At 35.2% G+C, this 21,100-nt stretch overlaps 1 protein-coding gene and 1 pseudogene across 6 annotated transcripts in view; one reads left to right on the forward strand and one right to left on the reverse strand.

Annotated features, from left to right (window-relative positions):
• The window catches only part of MLLT3 (MLLT3 super elongation complex subunit), a 317,963-nt gene that overhangs the window by 273,940 nt on the left and 22,923 nt on the right, over positions 1–21,100 (reverse strand). The window lies entirely within an intron of this gene.
• LOC110199206 (ragulator complex protein LAMTOR1 pseudogene) lies at positions 3,342–3,892 on the forward strand (annotated as a pseudogene).

The raw sequence follows: 21,100 nt of genomic DNA on the forward strand, positions 1-21,100 counted from the left end.
GAAATAGAGAAATTAAAGGAACAAAAAAAACCATACTTTTGAAATAACACTTTCTCCTTTCTTCCCGTCTCTTTTACTTTGAAAAAAATTAAAATTTCAAGATTAGTTATCATCATCATCATCATCATCAACAATGATTTCTCAGTATAAAAATCCACAGAGATCATCTAATAAAAATCCTCCCCCCTATTTAGGATGAGGAGACCAAAATCCAGAGAGGTAAGATGACTGACTGGGTCACACATGTTAAATGGCATACAGAATTTCAACCCAGGACCTCTTACTTCAGATTCATCCTTTTTTCCACTATACCACACTTATCCTCCAATTTCTCAGCAAGTTTTTAAACATAAAATAATCTTGCTTCATTAAATCAACAATTCCTAAGTTGCCTTTCTTTTAAAATTCTATGAAATAAAGACCCATTCAAGTGCAGAGAAAACGTAGACGTTATTTAAAACATCACTTGCCCATGCAACTATAGTAGTAATTGCTTTTGAAAACCTACATCAAGTTTTCCTCTGAACTTAGGCAAAAAAATTTCCATCTACCAATTTGCAGCTGGGTAAGGCCATTTGCGGATAGACTGTGGGTCTTAATCAGGTCAGAACAGAAAAGAAAAAAAAATAAGCCCTAAAAGAAAATTATTTGAAGATATAACCAACTTATGAATTCATGCTATTAAGCCAAAACTTGATTCTCCATTCTAATTATAATCAGGAAAATGGCACAATTAACTATTATATATTTAACTTTGAATCTAAAGCTTTATTGTAACCACTATTTATAGAAAATCATCTGAAGATGGAAAACTGCTATTTTAATGCACTCCATGGGAAAAGCTAGAAAGTTTGAAGAGCTAGAGAACCTCTCCACTTCATAGCTTTCAAAGCCTCCAATGGAGATTACCCAAGCATGATGATCACCACTCAAGAACTACCACTGGCATCCTACAGCTAAATGTTACATGCCAAGCCAGTCATACATAATTTTCCACTTAAAAATAAATTGTCAGTCATTTAAAATCATTTTAATCATTATTTTACCCTTTCCTTCATTCAGCACCATGACAGATTAACATCCACAGCTACTGCATAAAGCAAATACTCTCTGACAACTCTTGCTTTTTAGTTATCACTGGAACTATTTCCTCAAAACAAAAACAAAGCCATACTTCTCTGCCACAAGGGAGACAATCTTATATTGGCCCCTACGATCTAAATTTCATGACGTTAGTCTTGAAAATTACAGTCTTTACTATATGCCTTCCAGTGATGGAGATGCTACTTTTTGGATATAGACTGCATCAAAGGATCACAGATTTAAGGCTATAAGCAAGCAAACTCATTTTTACTCATATACATATGTATATGTATATGTCTATATGTATACCATGCATAGTCCAACCCTCATATTTACAAAGTAGGAAACTGAGTGCCAGAGAGGTTATGTAATGACCAAGAATAGTAAATAAAGTGTCAGCTCTTTTCATTCAAAATTGTCTCTCAAGCCCTCACAATATTAATACAGAATTTCTTTTTTTCCCCCAAACTATGGTTCATAAGCATCCTGGAGATTATTTTCTTGCAAGTTGGATTAATATTTAAGTGTCATGTGCAGTTACTAAATTTCCCTATGAAAGAGACATTTATTAAGGATGTACTGAGAGCAGATCATTGTGCTAGACATTAGGGGAACTTAGTACACTGCCTTGTACATAGTAGGCATTTAACAAATGACTGAATTTAAATGAATTAGAGAACCAAAAGTGTTATCCAAACAAAAAGGCATGAAAACATTTAGATCCTGATTGAAGCATTTTCTACCTGCCTTCCCCAGAATCTGGGTTGGTTCCAGCCAAAGGGTTACCACTTTATGCTAAAACTATTCCAGGAAGTCTGGTCTATTTTGCCTAACAGCAAAAATCAGGTCAAAAACTATCCTGAGGTTTCTAAGTCACTCCCTCTGAGGGTAATGAAATTTCAGGCAAATTTCACACCCATCCCTGGTGATAAAACGAAAGAAGAAATATTAAGCCAACAATGAAAAAAAAGTAGTTTACATAGCAACACTCCAAAACTAGCTTCCAAAGTTGTTAAGCGCATGTTGGCATTCTTGATACACATACTTTGGCCATACCCAGTACTTAATAAAAGCTCCCAAAATGACCTTAACTGGAGCTTTACAAGTCTCAGAAATGGAAATTTCTTAGACAGTTTGTCTCCTCTACAGTCATGGGCAATTTCAAATTTTTTGAATTAACACATGCTATGACAATAACTAGATCTAAAGAAATGCAGGCTGAAAATCAGATCATAGTCTATGTGGGACACAAAAACAAACCACATAGAAAACCCTTAGCAAAATTAATATTTTTAAATGCCAAGAAAATGGAGGAGTTATGGTTATAGATGGAATTTTTTTTCATCACTCTTCTAGGCATCGGCAATTAAAGCAGAGGGTAGAATTTTTTTTTTGGCCACACTACAAAATTAAGTAAAAATTAGAGATTAACACATCCTCCACATAGCTACCAAAATAATCTTCCTAAGCACCAGTCTAACCATGGCCCTCTCTTCCAAGGGCTCTTTACCAATTACAAGATAAAATACATTGACCTTGGAAGCCTTTCATAATCTACTCTAGTCCACCTTTCCAGGATTACTTAATATTCTGCCCCTTTGCACCATCCCTGTTAGAGACCAGTTGGCCTATTAGCAGGTCCTTAAAGTTAAGTGTACCAGCTTCCACATAAATGCTTTGGCAGTTTGTTCTCCAGGAAACAAATAGAGAATGCACTCCCTACTCATCTCTACTTCTCAGAACTCCTACCATTCTGAAAATTCAACCCATGTACCATCTAATACTGATTTCTGATACCCCTTATTGTTGTTAGTGTCCTCTCTTTCCTCCTCAAATTCCAATCAATTAATCAACTGACCAACGATTACAATGTACCAGGAAGGCACTGTTAGTCACTTAGGAATGTAAGACAAAGAATGGAACAATTCCTATTCACGTTCTAATGAAGGATGCAAGTACATCTAACTATATATAAAAATATATACAGTACCACTATAAATTTGATAAATATAAGTACATACAAAGGAATGAAATAAAAGATGTCTGAGCTACATCATAAAGGAAGAGACAGATATGACATAGAAGAGACAGATATGAAAGAGATAGAGAAGAGGTACATTTCAGACACATAACATGACATTGCAAAGATACAAATGCCAGAAATGGAGTGTGACAAATGAGGAACAGAGAGAAAGCCAAATTGCAGAAATGAAGCAGCAGCACGGCCAGTGGGAGCCTGTGGGCCAGGGTCATGGGTCATGTGGCGAGCTCCTGTTGGACACCTATCTTCTAGATTTAATCTCCTAGAACTGGCCCTGGACAAGGGGTGCTGCTATAGCAGTGACAACAATGACTTGGATCAGGATCGAGAGGAACAGAAGCTATTTCTGGACTCCAGCAGTCCCCCAATCAAGACTCTAAGTGGAGCAGAACCTGACCTCCACACAGCCTGCCTGCAACCCATATGGATGAGCAGGCCTTGCTGTCTTCTATCCTTGCCAAAACAGCCTGCAACATCATTGATGTATCAGCAGCAGATTCCCAGGGCATGGAGCAGCATGAGTACATGGACCAAGTGAGACAATACAGTAACTGCCTGGCTGTCCTGAGCAGAAGCTTGACTCACCGGAAGAAGCAGCCACCACTACCATCACTCACCAGCCAGCCCCAGCAAGTGCTTGCCAGTGACCCTGTCCCCTTCGCAGACTTGTAGCAGGTCTCCAGAATATCAGCTTAAGCCTACAGTGCACTTTCCCAGATCTGGGTCGACACAAAAGAGAAGCTGATCATGCAGTCTGGGGTCACATGAAGACAATTTCTTCAGATCTCTCCCTTGTTCCCACCTTCCTTTCCCCTTATTTCTTCCTGCTTATACAGAAACCTAACTTACTACTAATCATAGAGATGAAACTACCACAGAAGTCCAGAGGTGTTTCGGGGCCTCATGTTGATACATAATGAGGTCCCAAGAAGCCTTTGTGCCACGTGGCCCTGGATGAATACTTTGTGGGGAGAATCTATAATGGTTTTGCCACTTGGGGTAGTTGGGGAGAGGCAGAGATGGATATGACTTATTATTTCATGATTGGACGTGGTAGATTTGGCTTCCTTGAGATCACCCTTCTGTGTGGGGCTTGAACTGATATTAAGGGACTAAGAACTAAATTAGTTGTTTCTGTTTCTCACATCCAGTTTTTACATGTTTGATCCTTTAATTTTATTTGTTTTGGTTTGCCACCTTCCATAAAGGACATCTATCCAAAAAAAAAAAAAAGACAGGCTGGAACAAGATTGTGAAGGGCTTTAAAAGCTAGATAAGATGGGGAGGGTATTTTTTTTTTATTAGAGGCAAATGAAAGCCACTGAAATTGATAGAATAGAGTCACATGGTTAGATCCCACTTAAAGAAACTTACTTTGGTAGCAATATGTAAGATGGAATGGAGGTGAGACAGAGAAATCATCTAGTTGAAAGATGTAAGACTTGTATACACTCATCTACATGTTGCATCCCTCAATATGATATGAGCTATTTAAGGACAGGGACATCTTATCTTTGTATGATATAATTGGCCTTTAATAAAGGCTGGTCGGAGGCAGCTAAGTGGTACAGTGGATGAATCACTGGGTCTGGAGTCAGGATGACCTTATCCAAATCCAGCCTCTGACCCTTACTCTGACCCTGACTCTATCTGCTTCAGTTTCCTCAACTGTAAAATAATAAGTAGATTATAATAATAAAAAAAGATAACAGCATCTACCTCAAAGGGCTGTTGTGAAGATCAAACGATATAATATTTGTAAAGCACTTAGCACAATGCCTGTGATATAAAAGGTGCTACATACATGCGTATTCCCTTCCCTTCCTCCTTCATCCTCTCCATGGACTTAATTATATTGGAACTAACAGATATTTTTTAAAAATAAAATGGCTTATTAGAACAAGTCCTGGCTAACTGCCTTTGTAAAAAAAAGTTGTGCCAGTCATAAATTTCTCTTTGGTTTAATATTATGCTTATTAATAACCGAGTAATTACAGTGCCATATTTTTGGTTGAACATTTGTTCCTTAATGTCACTGCGTAATTGAAAACATTCATTTTTCAACTGCAAACAACACACTATTCATTGATTCCAAAATTTTTGTTTGAGGAGGATTAAAAATAAAGCTCTTGTCTCTAAAGGTTTTCATAGTGAGATTTCATGTGAATGGTTTCCAATTTGACAACTTTTAATGTAGAACAAGCAGCCTCAAGTTAAGTCAGTCACATTAGATATAAAAAGAATGAATGGAGTTTCATTAACAACTTTCTCTAACTAAAATACATCTATAGAGAAGAGTTAAAATCTGAATCAGTAGAACAGGGAGGCAGTGTGGTACTGTGGAAAGAGCACTAGCTTTAAAGTCAAAGGACCTACGTTCATATCCTGCCATGGAAATTACCCTCTGTGACCTTGAACATGCTAATTAACCTCCCTAGTTCTCAGTTCTCTTATCTACGCAAGGGAATGGGGCTACTTGGCCTCAGAGGTCATTTCCAGTTCTAGTGCTATGAACCTATGACATGTAACTTTGGAAAAGCAGACTATGGTGGAAAAATCCAGCCCTATGAGATTTCAACTGATTCATACCAGGCTACTGTTAATCAGGTCAGGAATCTTCTACCTTTTCCCTTGCCCCACCCCAACTTTGCCCCTACCTCCTTCAATCGATCAATAGCAAACAATGTGCTTAAAAAATGTTTGCTGAATAAATCTAACTCATTCCAACCTGCTGAGAAACAAAGGAAGAGAAAGCTGCTATTTTTAGGGCTGCCAAATTGCGGGTAGGTTCAAATTTATGAAAACCTGACAGTTCAAAGTCCAAAAGTATAAAACTAAAATATTCAGAGTAATTCTTTGCTTTAGAAAAGTGTTCTCTGAATGATTCTTTCAAAATATCAAGTTCCAGTAGAGCATTTAACAAATGATCTTATTAATAAAAATTCAGCTTATAAACTTTCTGAAAGCTTTTTATTGAGCAAAATGAAATACACCTGTATTAGACTAAACTCATTCATTCCACTCTCCTAGGTCTCAACTATGAAACAAAATTCTCCTCCCAAGATAAGCTCATCACTTCAAATCTCATTACCATGTACTGGATATTCAGATACTTTCCCACCTCCTCTACCCTATAACTGAAGGCTTGAGGATGAAGTACTAAACTCCTCCCAGAAACTGGACTCAACTCTGCTCTGCTTAATTTCAACCCCACAGAACAAGATGCTTCTATACCCGTAGGCCTACAGTCTCCCCCTCTTTTAGCAGCTTCCTTTTGTGTATTATCTTCCCCCATTAGATGGTAAGTTCCTTGAGGGCAAGAACTATCTTTCTTTTTCTTATTTGTATCTCCAGTACTTACACAGTTCTAGGGACATAGGAAGCACTTTATAAATATTTATTAAATTATGTTGAATTACAAATGTGTCATTATCAATACTACTAGTGCAGCAGGAAAACTAGTCCCTTGGCCAGTAACAAAAGATGATGAGCTGCTTTAACAGATGGAATTTCTATTCCTCTTTTTCCATCACCACAAAAAAATGCAAAAAGAAAACAAAATAAAAAAAAACAACCTTGAAATGTGTCCTTAGTACAATACTGGAGGTAATTGGAGGTGTGATCTTTATTTTTTTATGTTATGTGGACTGTGACACCAAATGTGTTTTCTAAACGTATCAGATGAAAAGTAAAATTAAGCATATTGAGCCAGTACCTACTCAGAGAAGATACAACTCAAATCAACACACAGCAAACACTTTATTTTTATTCAGTGATTACTTATGGGTAAAGTTCAATGCTCAGTGCAGGAAATGAGAGATGAAAGTCCTTGCCTTCAAAGACCTTATACTTTAATTTGAGGACAGACATACAAATAATTATAATAAAAGTTAAGACTATGATTAAGTGCACAGGAGGTGCCAAACAAGAGATTTGAATAGGGAGTGATCATCCTTACATGGGAAAAGACAAAGAGAAGTGCCCTCAGCAACACTATAATTAAGAAAATTTGAAACTAGTTGAAAAAACAAAAAGACCTAAAGACTAGTCATTAATGATGTGCTGTCAATGTGAAGGAAGCTCCCAAAGAATCTTGGCCTGCTCTATTAATCACTTTTTTTTTCAGTAGCTTGGATAAAGGGAGAGATGACATGCTCATCAGCTTTTTGGATGATGTTATCCTTGAAAGGATAGCCAGCATGTTAAATGACAGTCACAATTCAATAGGGTCAGCAGGCTAAGAAATACAAACCAAATTTAATAAAAATGAAATTTCCCAGGAATAAACCTTAAAATCACATCCATTTATGTTGGGGGGTTTTTTATTAATCAATTTCACAAGTACAGGATAGGAGAGGCACGGCTAGACCACTAAATTTGTAGTGGTTATGAAGGGCTTCTAGTAGAGTTCAGGTTCCATGTGTCAAAAATATGACTAGGAAATAAAATAAACAAGTGAAAAATGTCTTTTGTCTGAATTAATAGAGGCAGAGTGTCCAGACTGAGGGAGATAGTGACCCTGCTGTACTCTCTGCTCATCACAACTGTGGTATTCTTTCAGTTCTGGGTGCCACGTTAGCATAAATGGAAGCCATTCCAGAGAACAGTGAAACTAGACACCATGCTACATGAGGGTGAGTTGAAGGAGCTTGGCACATTTAACCTAAAGAAAAGATAACCTGGGAAGGGTCAGTGGGTGGACAAGTATTTTGAAGAGCTGTCAAGTGGAAGAAGGATTAGATTTGTTTTGCTTGGCTCCAGAGAGAAGAACTAGAAAGAAATGGTTGGCAATCATAGAGAAATTTCAACTTCATGAAAGGAAACTAATTTTCATTTCAATAATTCAAACTGTCCAAAAGTTGAGAGGTAGTAGGCTCCCATCACCAGAGGTCTTTAAGAGACTAGGTATATGTCCCCATCTGCATCATGAACCCATCACTTCTCTGTGAAGAGGTGGGGTAGCATATATCAATAGTCTTGGGCATCATGGGTAATCATTGAAATGTGGTTGTCTGTTTTGCTTTATAATGAATGTTACATGAGGTTTTTCTTTTTTCTTTTAAATTGGAGCTGAGGGAGGGAAGGACAAAAAATGCTTGTTGATTGAAAAATAAAACAAAATGAAAAAGCAAAAGTAAAAAAAAGAGGCTAGTAATTGACTATTTTTCAAAGATGTTTTAAAGAGGATAACCATTCAAGTTGGTGTTGAACTAGAAGGCTTCAGAGGTTCCTTTTAACTCTATAACCAAGTGCGATTCTGTAATACTGTCAACAAAAGGGACCACAGAGGTCATAAATAAGTTGCAGGTAAACGGAAGGACAACTCAGCAGATTTTTCTCAGAAAGACAGACAAAGGAATTAGCAAGAAAAAAAATTATATCATAAGACTATTTGGTCATCTCCCTTTAACATGCCCACAATCAGCAAGGCAGAGCAACATGAAGAAATTGTAAGTTCTCTGTCAAAGCCTATTGTAAAGAATGAAAAGTAGAAAATTTTTAAGAAGATACTCACAAAAAAACTCCATATCAAGTCTATATCTATATATCTATCTCTATACATATGTATTTATATAGTTATATCTATATGAATATCTACAGATACACACACAAACATGCATACACACCCCTTGCTGTTGTTCAGTCATTTTTCACTTGTGTCCAACTCTTTGTAACCCCACTTGGGATTTTCTTGGCAAAGCTACTGGAGTGGTTTGTCATTTCCTTCTTTAGCTCATTTTACAGATGAGGAAAATGAGGTAAACAAGGTTAAGTGACTTACCCAGGGTCACACAGCTAATAAGTGTCTAAGGTAGATTTGAAATCAGAAAGATGAATCTCCTGGCATTCTAATCACTGTGCCACATGGCTGCCCATATATATCTTGACATGATATTTAATCTCCCATTTGCAGGCCTTTACACAGGCTGTGTCCCATGCCTGGAATTTTCCCCCTCCTCCCCTTTGCATCTTGGAATCTCTAGCTCTCTTCAAGGCTCATCTCACATGCAGCCACCACCTACAAAGGGGCCTTTCTTGATTCCTAAAGTTGTTAATACTCCAGAACAAAACGTTACTTTGTATTTACTTATTTCTGAATGTACTACTTTCCCAGGTAGAATGTAAGCTTCATGAGAGCATGAACCGCTAAATTTTTTGTCATGTGCCTCTCCACAGGGAGAACCTAACCAATCCTAATTGAATGGAAAAAATAAATATGAATGTCCTCTGTACAACATGGTTGGATTTAAGTGATGAGATGACTGAGGAGTTAATGCCCTACATATTGTAACTATAATACAAATAGACTGGACTTTTGACTTCACTGGGATAAAGAGTTTCAGGAGAAGAAATTCTCTATGGCAATGAAGCCACATTCTCCGCAATTTAAAGAGAGTCAGAAGGTAATGAATATGGCAAACCTAGAAAAATATTACAAAAAAATAAAAATGAAATTATCTTTATGTTAATACGAGGCAGCAAAAGTATAGTGGATCGAGAGCTGGCCTTGAGACAAGAAGACTTGGTTTCAAGTTCCCTTCTTCCTTTGTTACATACTGATTTTGTGACCTTGGGCAACTCATTTAACCTAAGACTTTAAGTTGTAGAGAAGGTATCAGGCTGAATTGAGAACAAATCTCCTTGCCCAAGAATTCTCTGTAACAATTAAATCCCACATAGCTATAAATATAGATGGTATATAACAGGATTGGGAATCCAGAACATCTGAGTTGAAAACCTAACTCACACACTTAATATCTGTATAACCATGGTCAAGTCATTTGACTTCTGCCTGCCTCAGACAGTTAACTTTCTCAACCATAAAATGGGGATTATAACACCTACATTTCTGGTTGTTATAAGGATCAAACGAGATAATATCTGCAAGGCACTTTGCAAACCTTAAAGCAATATATAAATGCTAGCTAGCTAGCATAGTGGTGGTGGTGGTAGTGGTACCAATAAGTGACAGTAGTAGTGGTGGAAGGAGTAGTGGTTGGAGGAAAAGGAAGAGCAGCAGCAGCTCTGGCTATTGAAATGAAAAGATTTTTACAATTAACTGTGTTCAGTGAGAGTAAATGAATAAATCAAAGATCTTCAGACACATAACATTTACTAGCCATGTGAGCCTGGGCAAGTCACTTAACCCCACTGCCTAACCAAAAAAAAAAAAAATCAAAGATCAAAATCAACTAAAAGAAAAGGTAAAGATAAAAAGCTTTAAATAGCTTTATCATCACCTATTTAAACCCTGCTAATAAAGAAAAATATGAAATGTGTACAAATAAATGTACTGTAACTCAATCTACACTTCTCGGAAAGTTTAACAGGAGTAGACAGATGCCAGCCCAGAAATCATCCCAGCCAGCACACACTCAATCTCCCTGTCAAAGAGTAAGACATGGCAGCCAAGAGTCATACCAACTGCCCTTGCTATATTCTAATACAAACTTATTAGCAAAACATTATAGCAGGAAGATTGTAACTGATATCACATTATAATTATAAACAATATCATACCACAGAACAGTGAAGAATACTAGAACAGAGAGGAAACTTGCAGAAAGCTTGATATAAGATCGGACTGCATTTGGGTAGGCATCATGTTGTATATAGAGAAAGGGGAAATTACCCAGAGCATTTACTTATCACAAATTTTTCCCTGCCACAAAAAAATCTACCTTTTAAAAAAGATTCTCTTAATAATGATATATAATTGTGAATAATGGAACACCATGGTCTTGGAAGAATCAAAACTATATGTGACCCAAGGGGCAAAGGAAAAATGCAAGGAGGTTGCTGCAAATTGCCTATATTGATTTAAATACAAATAAATGCCTCAGAAAACATCAACACCATTTAGCAATAGGAAAAGAGGTCATCCAAGAATGTAGTCACCCAAATACTGCCTTGGTATTTACGAAATATTAAAAAACTGAGAAGATGCCCAGAATATTGGTTAGATCCTCTATGTAGGATTTATGGTTTTTTAGATTTTTATATGTTAGGCAGTTGGGATTAAGTGACTTACCCAGAGTCACACAGCTAGCGAGTGTTATGTGTCTGAGGCCAAATTTGAACTCAGGTCCTTCTGACTCCAGGGCTGTATCCACTGCTCCATCTAGCTGCCCCTATGTAGCATTTATGGAAGGGCACAGGTGGAACTCAATAAGAAAGCAAGCATAGAGGCAGCTAGGTGGCGCAGTGGACAGAGCTGCGGCCTCAGAATCAGAAGGATCCGAGTCAAATTCTACCTCAGACACTTGACACTTACTAGCTGTATGACCCTGGGAAGGTCATTTAACCCCCATTGCCTCACCAAAACAAACAAAAAAAAAAGCAAGCATAGCTTATCACCTCCACTAATGGAGAAAGTAGACACACTAATGAGCTCACAGGAATATATATCCAAGTATGGTAGATGAGTCCAAGACAATATGCCTGAAGTCAAAAGATGAATAAATAAGCATCCATGCTAGGAACAAAAATCTTTCTGTGCTCCCCATATAATATCAAAAGAATTCTAACAAGTGAAAGAATAGAGGCACAGAAATAAGCAATTAATTTGGTGACCATTAGCCTTCACTTAAGTATTCATGGGCAAAAAGGGATTTATTTTTCATGATGCCTATAGAATCTGTGTTCTATAAATGGTCAAAGGAATATCTAATGGCTCATTTTTCAGAGTGCTTGTAACTGATTTGGTTTTCTATTTGTGACCCTCACCTTATTGAGAACAGAAAAACAATATTTCTTTACTAATATACTGCTCCTAAATTTTTATTTTAAATGGGTGCAGGAAGAAGCACTAAAGCATTTTGGTCTTGGGGGGGAAAATATACACTGATCTGTTCTCCCAGGTTTCACACTTATTAGCTTTGTCAGCAGACATAAGTCCCTTGAGATCTTGAAGCCTCCATTTTCTCATCTGTAAAATACTAGATATAAATAAGCAATATAAATGTATATTATATATAAATAAATCTATATAAATACTAGTACTTATCTACTTCACAAGATTGTTGTGGCCTTAATATTGTAAAACTTAAAGTACAACTAAAATGGGAATAATTACTACTACTACTACTACAAGTTACTGCAACTAGATATTTTTTAAAATGAGATATTTGTAAAAATGTTTTTGCAAGCCTTAAAGTGTAATATAAATACTAGCTATTACTATTATTATTATTAAGGAGAAAATAAACAGAAATTGCTATCTACTTTGATAAGGGGAATACTCATGTTGGTGAAGTCAAGCCTCTTTCAAGAAACCAAAGTAAGTAAAACAACTTTTCAAGACTACTAAATCTTGACAGTGTCTCTTCTAATTTTTTTTTACAAACAATCAAATTTCCTGGAATATGCCTTATATGATAATAAAATTGATAAATAATGAAACATTTAATTTCCTTACAGAATTACACAAGTTGTAAGATCACATGTTATAAGAAACTAAAGCAAATTTTTATTCATTCAGCAGATAGTTCTAGAGAATTGCCCCTAAGAAGGAAATAAAAGAAACAATTTTGGAAAATTATCTTCTTTAGAATTCTTCCTTTGATTCATCCCCCAAGATACATCCTACCTGGCAGGCAGGTGGAGATATTCACAACAATGAATCTCATCACTGATTAATGGAATAATCCATTGTAACAAATCTGCCTTACACGCACACTATTTCACAAGAAGCAGAAGGAAAAGTGCTTATTTCGTGCAATGTAAATGTTTGCTCAGTCCTTCCTTTGCTTCTTATGTCTCATACCATAATCTGCCATACTTTTCCTGACTACGTAAATTGATAAACAGTGATGTCAACATACTTCACTGAATACCCCCCAACATTGATTAGCATCTTAATAACTATGATTTACACTGACAACTTTGTCCTTTTCTCTCTGAAATTATTCAGAGTTTATAGATGCTCACCAGGCCTGACAAGAAGGGAAACTAAAAAGCCACAACAGCTCAAGTTCGGTACAGGCTGTAATGTACCACCCTACTGCTACACAAAATCTTCCTGTATGCTCCACACTTTCATATCTTGTATGAAAAAATATTCTATTCCAAATGACTGATTTGGTAAACTCAGTGACAATAATTGTTGTGAAGTGCCAACTTTGTTGCCCAAGTCCTTTTTGCCTTAAATACTACTTTTATTTGCAAAAAAATACAATGTAAAAGTCAAAGCATAATCTAAGCACATCAACTGGAATAAGCAAGTTCAATCTAAAATGCAGATTCTTTTTTTTTGGCTTTTTTTTTTTTGGTGAGGCAGTTGAGGTTAAGTGTCTCGCCCGGGGTTAAGTGTCTTGCCCAGGGTCAAGTGTCTGAGGTCAGATTCAAACTCAGGTCCTCCTGACTCCAATATTGGAGCTCTATCCACTGCACCACCTAGCTGCCTCAATGCAGATTCATTTTTACCTTTTTTTTGTTTTTGTTTGTTTTTTTGTTTTTGTTTTTTTGGCTATGCAGTGGGGTTATGTGACTTGCCCAGGGTCACACAGCTAGTAAGTGTTATGTGTCTGTGGCCAGATTTGTACTCAGGTACTCCTAAATCCAAGGCCAGTGCTCTATCCACTGCACCACCTAGCTGCCCCACATTTTTACCTTTTTAAAAAAGAGCTTGAAAGAAGAGATTGTTATTTTGCTATCAAAACAAAGAAGTAAATAGTTTCTAAAAGCAGCAACATAAAATAAGTATAAATACAACATAAAATATATATAAACCAAATGACAAATTCAAAAGCACATATATTCGTTTTCTCAGTAATAACCTGTGTCCAATCTTCCCATTCCCACCCCAGCCACAAACATACACAAGGATCAGTACCTCTCTCATCACCTATCTAACTAACTTTAAAATTATCTGAATTGAAAGTTCTTTAAACATTACTTGACTTCTGCTTCTAGCATTGTACGATAATGGACTGCTAAAAATAGATGATTCACAAATTGAGGACAGAAGTCTTAGGGGAGTCATAAGAGAACTATGAGATTCAATCTGATGAAGAGCTTCTAAGGCCCATTTTAATGTAATCCCACTTTCATATAATAGGGGCATAAACCAGGAGAAAAAGTTTTTTAAATTATTGGGTAAATGCCCATCTTACTTGTATTTTAGCTAATTACCTGATACACACAGAAAACCTTTACAGTTTCAGCATTTTGCTATCTGGAGAGATCATGTGTGTACACACACACATACAACTCATATCGCAGAGAGGGGAAGAGAGAGGTAGAAGATGCAAAAGGGAGAGAGAAGGAGTAAGAGAGAAAAGAAAGGGAGAATCTCTTAAAAAATTGTTCCCAAACAGAAAAACTGAAGATAGAGAACTCAATAATTATCCACTGAATCTATTAAGTGAAGACGGACAATCTAGAAAAATCAAAATACCTAGATTTTCTTTGCTGCATTAGAGGTTATTGCCTTGACTACCACTCAAATGATATAGATCCAGTTTAAATGTCCCTATGTTTTTGAAAAGAACTAGAAAAGGAATCAAAAGGAATCATACAAAGATGTATGATTACAACTTCTAAGTACAATTTATTTCTGTTTATGTATAAGTCAAGCAACCATATTTGTTTCTATAGTAACATATAGACACCTGTTATGTATGTATGTGGCTGTAGTGAATAAAGATTTAACCTTGGAATCAGAAAGACCTAACTTCAGTCTGGTTTCTGACAAATACTAGCTATGTGACCTAGGCCAAGTCACTTGAACTCTCAAGGTTCCATACAGCACTTCAAAACTCTAAGTTGCAAAGAAGATACCAGCCTTCACTGGTAGAGAATTTCATCACTGAGAGTTCCTCTTTATCATGGGAGGCAGTTAGGTGGCACAGTGCATAGAGCAATGGGCCTGGAGTCAGGAAGACCCAAGTTTAAATCAGGCCTCAGATACTTACTAGCTGTGTGACACTGGGCAAGTCACTTAACCTCTGTTCGCCTTAATCCACTAGATTAAAACCACTCCAGTATCTTTGCCAAGAAAATCCTATAGACAGCATTGGTGTGCTATGGTCCACAAGGTCATGAACAGTCGAACATGACTCAGCAATAATCCTTATCAGAATAATGACCCTAAAGCATTTAAAAGATCTTGAATATGCTTTGAAATGAAGTTAAATATAGTTTTAATATTAACTATTATATTATTCTACAGGCAGTTTCAATTTTCCCTGCTCTTCATAATATCACTCTATGCAACTGATATTTGTTGCACTGGTATTTCATTTCTCTCCACATTACTTGTTCATTTGATAACTTCTACCAATAAAGAGATAGATAAAAGCTCCAAAATCTCACAAGTCAGCATCTCACCTTACAGTAATCCTCTTTGGGATGTTATTTAATGGAATATACTATTTCTAAAACCAATACTTATTAAACATCTACTACCTATAGGACATTAATCTAGGACAGTAGTTCTAAACTTGGCTCCATGGATGACTCTTCCTCCACCCTTCCTCCCAAAGGCTCCATGAATAGATTTCAGGGGGTTCATAAATTTCACTGGGGGGAAAAATACCACATCTTCACTTTCACTAACCTATAAGTGAAATAGACCACGCCTTTCATTACGAATACAGGGGGGGTGTGTGTGTGTGTGTGTATGTACATATATGTATGTATTATATATATAGCAATGTACATATACATATGTATATATATATATATGAATATAGCAAACCACAGTAGTATTAGCAGTACCTATGACTTCTATCACCAACAGAAATCTACAGTGGTAGAAGATATTTTCACATCACAATAAAGTTATTACATGTATCTCAAACTAACATTTACACTCATTACTACTTTGAGATTAATGTAGTTATTATACCTACTGCAAGAACTTATTGGATCACAAATTTGTTTTTTCTTTTAATATTCTGAGGATTATATTTCAATATAAATAGTTTTCTTATAATCCTAGGTACTTGAATTTATGTTTTTATAAACATTATTCTATGAAGAGGTCAGTCTATAGGCTCCATAAGATTGCCAGCAGGGTCCAAGACAACAAAGTTTAAAGAACCTCTACTCCAGGCCTAGAGAGAGAAATTTACAAAAATGTAAGAGACACAATACCTTCCAAGCAGTTCTGATTATAGTAGGGGATGGGTGTGGACAGATCTAAATTAACAATATATTAACTATTACTATAAGAAAGTGGCCTGGGGTATAATGGTGGTGGATTTGAAGATCTGGCACTCATTAAAATATGTCATTTAAACTCATGGACATCATCTATAAAAATGGGGATTCCATCAGTATTTGAGGTTCAAATAAGATCATATAATTAACGCTACAAAGCTTAAAGAATTAGCATTAATGCCCATTAGTACTGAAGGCAAATGCTGAAGGAGGTACAAATTAAGTGAGCAGTGAAGGTTCAGAAGAAGGAAAGATGGCATTTAGCTTGGAGAATCATGAAAGACTTGACAGAGCTCCTGAAGGATAGCCAGTAATCTTATGGAAAGATACTGAGCTGGATTAGGTGAGGAAAGAAAGAAGATTCCAGATAGAAAACAATAACTAAACTATACTAAAAATAAAAAAGACAGATGTTGGAAAGCCGGTGTTCCATTAGTAAAATAGTGATCAGTCTCTGTTTGGAGGGAGGGAGTACATAGTATTACTTAGGAGCGGTAATATGGGGAGATATAGCTAGATAGACTACTACTCAATACTACCTCCTCATCATTTTAATTGCGCCATCTTCATTTCTTCCCCACCACAACCTAAGTCTCCTTGGTTCTGATAAGTAAGCTTTTCTCTTTTATCTGGCTTGAAACCAGTCTTCCATGACACTTTCTGCTGTGCTTCTGTGCCCATTTCCCACCCACCCTCCTTTCCCAACTCCCCTATAGGCATTCTCTTCCACCATTAGAATGTAAGCTCATTGAAAGCAATAATTATTTTGCTAGCTTCCATCCCCAGCACTTAGTACCTAGCACATCATATTTAATAAATGCTCTACATGTCCATATATACACATGTATTTGTGTGCATATTATTCTATACACACCTGCACACTTGCAGACAAACACATACATAAATTTAAACCCTCACCTTTCCCCCATCTGAACTTCAATCCTCAAGAGAATTTCAACTGATATATACTGAGTCCTGCTTCCCTAATGGTCTAGAGTCCAAGTAAGCTTTGGGAAATACTTTAGATATAATTCCTACCAGGAATTTTTTACATATAAGCTTCCAAATAATTCAGACCTCTCTGGACCCAGATCCTTCATTAGCTACTTAAAAAAAAAACAAACTGCTTGCTCCTATTTCTTCACCTCTCTGATCTCTCCCTTCCCAGCAATCATGGTCAGTCCTTCTTATCAGACACAAAGTCCAAAAGAAAAAAACCACAAGATCCCTTCCAATTAATTCAGTCATATTCAATCACATAATGTTTTAGATCATTTTTAGTGTGAAGAATCATAAATCAACCAACTCAAAATAATGGCTAATTGATATGTTACCAAAAGCCATAGTAGAGCACACATGACAAATTCTCACTATAGGACCTTAAACAAGTCACATCTCTTTGAGTCTACACAATATCTAAAGCCCTTTTCATTGTTTACATTGCACAGATTAAAGCATGGTCTACAACTTTCCACCTTTAAGAAAAATACTAAAAAAAAAATTAATTACTGAAAACCATCTAAAAGATTGAAAACCTAAAATAGATTAATATAACATAATAAAGAATCCAAAATCAGTATGTAGTGTTTGAGGGTTTGATAGAACCAAGATACTGAACACTAGGAGAAAGAAGTATTCATTAGCCAATAAAAATTGTTAGGAATACTGGATAACAGTGAAGTGGAAAATGAGTTTAAACTAACCCTTATGCCAGGTACTAAAAGACAAATTTGGGTGATTTTTTGTTTTGCTTAAAAATGTGAGGAAAGAATGGCATATTTACTTCAATTGTAGAAAAGAAAAATGCTATGTACCAAATGAATGGAAATAATTATTGGAGATAAAAGACAAGTTTGATTTTATAAAAAATAAAGCAAGGCTTCCAAATAAAAAATAAAATAGATTACAAAAAAAAAATTAATGTTAATATACCTGGGGAAAAAACTATCACTAAAGAAAAGACACAAACTAAAAAAGACTTAACAATCATTCTTTAACAGATGTTCAGATGTTTTAAAGAGACAATTCTTGATTCAAGAAACTCTCAAAAATCCAGAAATTACAAATTAAACAATTTTGAAATACTAATTTACATCAAAAGAGTGAGAACTAGAAAAGTAATTGTACCCTTTGACCCAATAAATCAACTTCCAAGACCAGATGCTAAGGATGGTACTTAAATAAAAGAGAAAAGAACCAAACTGTTAAAAAAAAAAAGGGGGGGAGGGTTTATGGTGACTTTTTAATAACAAAAAATAAATAGGAATCATGATTTTATGTAAAATAATTGAAAATAGTTGTATAAATTGCACTTTTGATTTAATGAAATATCACAGCATAAAATAAGGAAATTAAGAATACTAAAAATTACAGTAGACCTACAAAAGGTACCACTTAGTGAAGAAAACAGAACCATAGCTGATTAAAACTATATAAAACATCAAGAAGATAGAGTGAGAGGTCAAAGGGGAGTCAATTGCTTCAATATCTCCCTAAAAAAAATAAGAAAAATTCCAAAAAGAGGTAAAAAAATACAAATTGTCAAAAGAAAAAGTAATTATTAAAATTAGCAAATCAAAGGATATCTATGACAAAAGAAGAGCCATTTAAAAAAATTTTAAAGCAAAGTCAAAAATGTAATATAATACCATCAAAAGTGATGTAGCATCAGAACCAAACTTGAATTTTCTCAAGGCACAATAATGTATAAAAAAAATGTATAAAATGTATATGATGTATAAAAAATGAAGCCATAAAAGGAAGAAATGGAAAAAATAAGAAACAGAGATATCATGTGTAGTTAAGGAATACTAAATCAAGACAAAAATAAAACTCAAGATTTAAAAAATTAAGATGGAAGACATAAACACAACCATGTAACAGATAAAAACTACTTATTTCAGTGGAGAAAATGAGAGAAGGAATAATGTAAGCAAAAAAGTAAAACCAGAAAACACTACTGGCAAAAAAATTTGCAAATGATGAAGACAAAAGTAACAAATCTGGTGGAAAGAAAAACTGAAAAACTATTTAAAAAAATACAAATTAGGGACAGGTTGCAAATTAACAGAATTCATAGGATATCAACAGAAAAAAAACAAAAGTTTAAGTCAAATAGACATAACACTAACAAGCTTCAAAAACTGTAATGACAAGGAAGTGACCTGCTAATTAATGATGATGATAACAATGAAGACAATGAAGAGGAGGAGGATAATGACTGATATTTATAAAGTACTTTACAAACATTCTCATGTGCATTTCACAAAGGTACTAAAAATATAGGTACTAAAAATATACCCCCATTTTCAGGATGAAGAAAACAAGGTCCAGAGCTTAACTGTTTTTGAACCTAGGAATCAATCTTCCTGATTCTAAGTTTGACGTTCCATATACTATCACAAGAAATTAAAAAAAAAAAGTTATCACATCTGAAAAAAAAACCATTGATTTGACTTTTGCAAATAAACAGTACAGATCATGTAAAATTTAATAAATATTAGTTTTACAGTATAGCATACATTTTAAAAACAAAAATAAAATTGAAATATTAAAATTGCCTTCACAATTTATGGCAAAAAGCCCAAATCTTGAAGCAAATTTTCATTTATAAACTTTACATATAAGATATTTAAGTGACTAATTTGTTGTTATTCAGTCATTTCAGTTGTGTCCAATTCTTTGTAACCCCTGGGATTTGGGGGGTTTTTCCGCAAAGGTACTAGCGTGATTTGCTATTTCCTTCTCCAGATAATGGTACAGATAAGGAAATGAGGCAAACAGAATTAAGTGACTTGCCCATGATCACAAAAAGTATCTGAGGCCACATTTGACCTCAGATCTTCCTGACTCCAGACCCAGCATTCTATCCACTGTGCCACCTAACTGCATTAACAAATTAATATAAAAACAAATACAAAGAAGGAAATTATTAAAATAAAGGATAAATTAATATGATAGAGGATAAAGAAACAAATGAATTAATAAAGCAAAAAGTTGTGGGAAGAAGTGGGAGAGCCACCATCAATTGACAGATTCTCATATTTAAGCAAAGAAAAGAGTGGAAATAAATTATTAATATCAAAAAGGAAAGATCACAATGAACATAGGAGAAAGTCTATCAGAGCACTGTGTATAATTAAAAACCAAAAAACTGAGGCTATAAAAGAAATATATGAAAATAACAATTATAAAATACTCAAATTGACAAACACAAGAAATAGTAATTAAATAAATTGATACTGAATGAAGAAATTAAAAAGGACACTAAGAAACCATTTTGTAAAAAGGCATTAGGAATAGATTGGTTTACATATAAAGGACAAATGACCTCTAGTCTATGTAAACTATTTTCCAAAAACAGAAAGGGGTCTATTTAATAACCATTTGTGTCTACAAGACAAATATGGTTCTTTTGTTCCCCAAACCTGGCAAAGGAAAAGTAGCAAAAAAAAAAAAAGTATTACATTAGCAAATCCTTAGACATGCAGATTATAAGCATTTAGGACCATGAAGGTAAATCATAGGAAATTTCCTGAGACATACAGTTTAAGTTCTTGCCCAGGGTCACACAGAAAATGTTACAAATAAATTCTGAATCCAGGTTTTGCTCTCTCTTTGAATAATACACTATTCACCATCCTACACCACCTATTGTCATTAATGTAAGTGCAGAAATATTAAATAGTGGCAAAAAGACTGCAACAATACATCAAAATATTACAGGATCAAAAAGGATTTGTATAAGGATATCAAGATAGTTCAATTTTAAGAAAAAAAATCAAGACAAATCATCTCGACAAAACAATCAGT

This window comes from Phascolarctos cinereus, unplaced genomic scaffold (assembly GCF_003287225.1).
Source record: "Phascolarctos cinereus isolate Bilbo 61053 unplaced genomic scaffold, phaCin_HiC Scaffold_4;HRSCAF=312, whole genome shotgun sequence".
Classification (NCBI taxonomy): domain Eukaryota; kingdom Metazoa; phylum Chordata; class Mammalia; order Diprotodontia; family Phascolarctidae; genus Phascolarctos; species Phascolarctos cinereus.